We start from the raw sequence: 3,047 nt of genomic DNA, 5'->3' as shown, positions 1-3,047 counted from the left end.
TTCCTGAAGGTGCCCAGCTTCTAACCCCGCTGGAGTCTCTGGAAAGAGGCAGAGTCAGTTTGGTGAAAATGACACAGAGGGGTGGCTGGAGGGGTGGTGAAAGGAGAAAGCAACCTTCCAGTTAAAGATCGGCCCTCAGTAGCAATGTCAACTTGGGGAAGGCTGGCCTCCAGAGGAGTCAGAGGTCAGAGCAGGGGCAGGGTGGGACTGGGGCGCTCTACATCTCCTTCAGCAGAGTCTAGTCCAGCAACATTTGTATACAGAGGAGCTTCTCGTTGGTGCATTTCAGTTCATCTTCCAAATCATCAATCGTCTTTTCCAGCTTGGCTACTCATTTCTCAGCAAAATTTTTATGAGTCCATGGCTCCTTGAGTTTATTGGTATGAATCTTGATCTCTTCCTTATTTGTCTTCCTTTTGAGAGTACTTTTCTTCAGCAGCACACAGACGTTTCAGGTTCTGGTCCATCAGTTGATTGGCTCATCCACCTCTCAGCAACAGGACTCTGCCAGCTCAACTCCTTTGTCTGTGGATTCCAAGTCTTCTTCAGTAATCACTGGGGTATAAACCACTTCTTCATGCTTCCTATGTGCCTCTTCTTCAATGTGCTGAGCTTCTTTGAGTTGGATTTCCCAGAGCTTCATCTTTCCTTTATCTTCTTTTTTTCTTCTTTCTGTTTTTCTTTCTTCTCTCTCTTTCTCTCTCTCTCTCTCTCTCTCTCTCTCTCTGTGTGTGTGTGTGTGTGTGTGTGTGTGTGAGAGAGAGAGAGAGAGAGAGAGAGAGGGAGAGAGGATCTCATTCCAATGCCTAGATTAAAGAACAGTGGCATGACCTCAGCTTACTGCAGCCCCAACTTCCCCTACTCAGGTGACCCACCTACCTCAGCCTCCCAAGTAGCTAAGGCTACAGGAATGTGCCACATGGCCCAGCTATTTTTTTATATATTTTTATTTTTATTGTATTTTTTAACAGAGACAGGACCTTCTCATTTTGCCCTGGCTGGTCTTGAACCCCTGGGCTCAAGTGACCTGCTCACCTTGGCCTTCCAAAGTGTGTGATTACAGCCATAAGCCACCATGCCCAGACTTTTCTTCATCTTTTAAGGCCCAGATTTCAATAACCTTTATACCTTTCTCACTCTCAGCAGAAGCTTTTCCCATGTCTTCCAGATTTTGCAGGGCAGTGGCCACCTGCTCCTGAGCATGATCCAGCTCATCTTCAACCAGTTGGCCCCTAAGGTTCAAGGAGGCCTCTCAGCCTCAGTCTGTTCCTGGGACTGCCTTTCTCCCTACACTCCTCACTGGAAGCATTTGGCTCTCTCCTCTGTATCATCAGTCTGTTGCTGCAGAGCTGGGGGCTCCAGCTTTATCGCTTTGATGGTGGTGGTCCCAGCCATGGTGACCACCCAGTTGCTGCTCACACTTCCATCACTGCCTCTTCCTCATTAGTGATGTTGTGCATTTATATTTTCTTCTGAGAGATGTTTATTAAGCTCATTTTCCCATATTTAAATTAGATTATTTGTTTTTCTGCTTGTTTGGTTATTTTTTCAGCAGTTTCTCATTTTCTGGCACAACAAGTTACTCTAGGATCATCTTATGTATTTCCTGCCTCAGATTTCTACAACGATCTCTGGTTCCTTTGATTAAAGAATAGTGTTAGAAATCAAGATCTGGATGCTGTATGGATGACTCACTGTTTAATTTTTATTTTTCTTAAGAGCTGGAAGCCTTGCCGTGTTGCCTGGGATGGTATCAAATTCCTGGGCTCAAGCAATCCTCCTGCTTCAGCCACCCAAGTGGCTGGGAGGCAAATGCCACTGTGCCTAGCTTAACTACTAGCTTGTGAAAATCTTAGCTCTGTTCACCTCTCAAGCACTGAGAGCTTCTGATCCTATCTATTGTTTCAGGTTATGCTGTGCTACCCCCTCAAATGTTGGTTTTCTAAAAATCCACAATCCCTGTGGTGTTCATTCTACATGCTATTTGAAGAACTTTACCTATCTTCATGTCTTACATTACTATCTGATCCTGCCAGCCCTCAAATCTGTTCTTCAATCCTGACTCTTAACCTGAAATAAGGACTCCAACTGCCTGATGAGCCTAAATAATTGAATTCCACAGGCACCTTAACCTAGACATTCCAAAATTGAATCCACTATCTTTTCCTCACTAAATCAGCTAATCCTATTTTCCTAATCTCCATTAATGCCAACCACTGTCCACTCAGACAACTCACCAGCCATCAGAGTCTTTCTAGTCTCTTCTACGACTCTCATTCTGCCTCCTACACAATAATCAAGTCCTGTTCATTCTATTTCCTGAGATTGTTCAAAGTGACTCTCTCCTTTTATTTCTACAACTTCTTACCTCCAATCTAGTTCCAGTTTTTATACCTGTCACTTGAGCTATTCGAATTTTCACTCTCCACAGCTTTGCCTCCTCAGAACCATCCTCTAACCTGAGGTCATAATGAGTTGTTGTAAATACTCTTCAGATTCTATCATTCCTCTACATAATACATAATGCATATAATCTATATCATCAGACAGTTAACAACAAAAACAAAAACAAAACGAAAAGCCAAAGAGTCTGGTTTTTTTTCATCATTGTTGTTCAAGTGCTTGGCAAAAGCCTGACACACAATAAAAGTGCATATAAATAAAACATCTTGACTACACCAATATTCTAAATTTTTATTAGCACTATGGCACATGCTGGAGCAACAAAAGGCTTCAGAAGAGATCTCTTAAGGTCTATCAACACTACTGAAAAATGAATTGCAAAGTAATCATTAATGTGCAAGACATCATGGTTACCATGACAGAAGAGTAATTATAGAATCAATATAATAGCACTTTAAGGAAAACCTAATGATCAAAATACAATACTGTTTATTTATGCAGTTGTTCTTAATTGCTGTGTAGTCAGGCTTTGATACAATACATTTTTTGAGGTTTCAGACAATTTGCTACTACTGATAAAGAATTTAAATATACATGTGATTTACAAGTTTAACAAATTATTTTTCTAACATATCCATAAAACA

At 41.6% G+C, this 3,047-nt stretch overlaps 1 pseudogene; it reads right to left on the bottom strand.

Annotated features, from left to right (window-relative positions):
- Positions 1–217: 217 nt before the first annotated feature.
- LOC108299452 lies at positions 218–1,331 on the bottom strand (annotated as a pseudogene).
- Between the last annotated feature and the right edge of the window lie 1,716 nt (positions 1,332–3,047).

Source organism: Cebus imitator, unplaced genomic scaffold, assembly GCF_001604975.1.
Source record: "Cebus imitator isolate Cc_AM_T3 unplaced genomic scaffold, Cebus_imitator-1.0 Scaffold22, whole genome shotgun sequence".
NCBI lineage: Eukaryota > Metazoa > Chordata > Mammalia > Primates > Cebidae > Cebus > Cebus imitator.
This window is presented reverse-complemented; position numbering and strand designations above follow the sequence as displayed.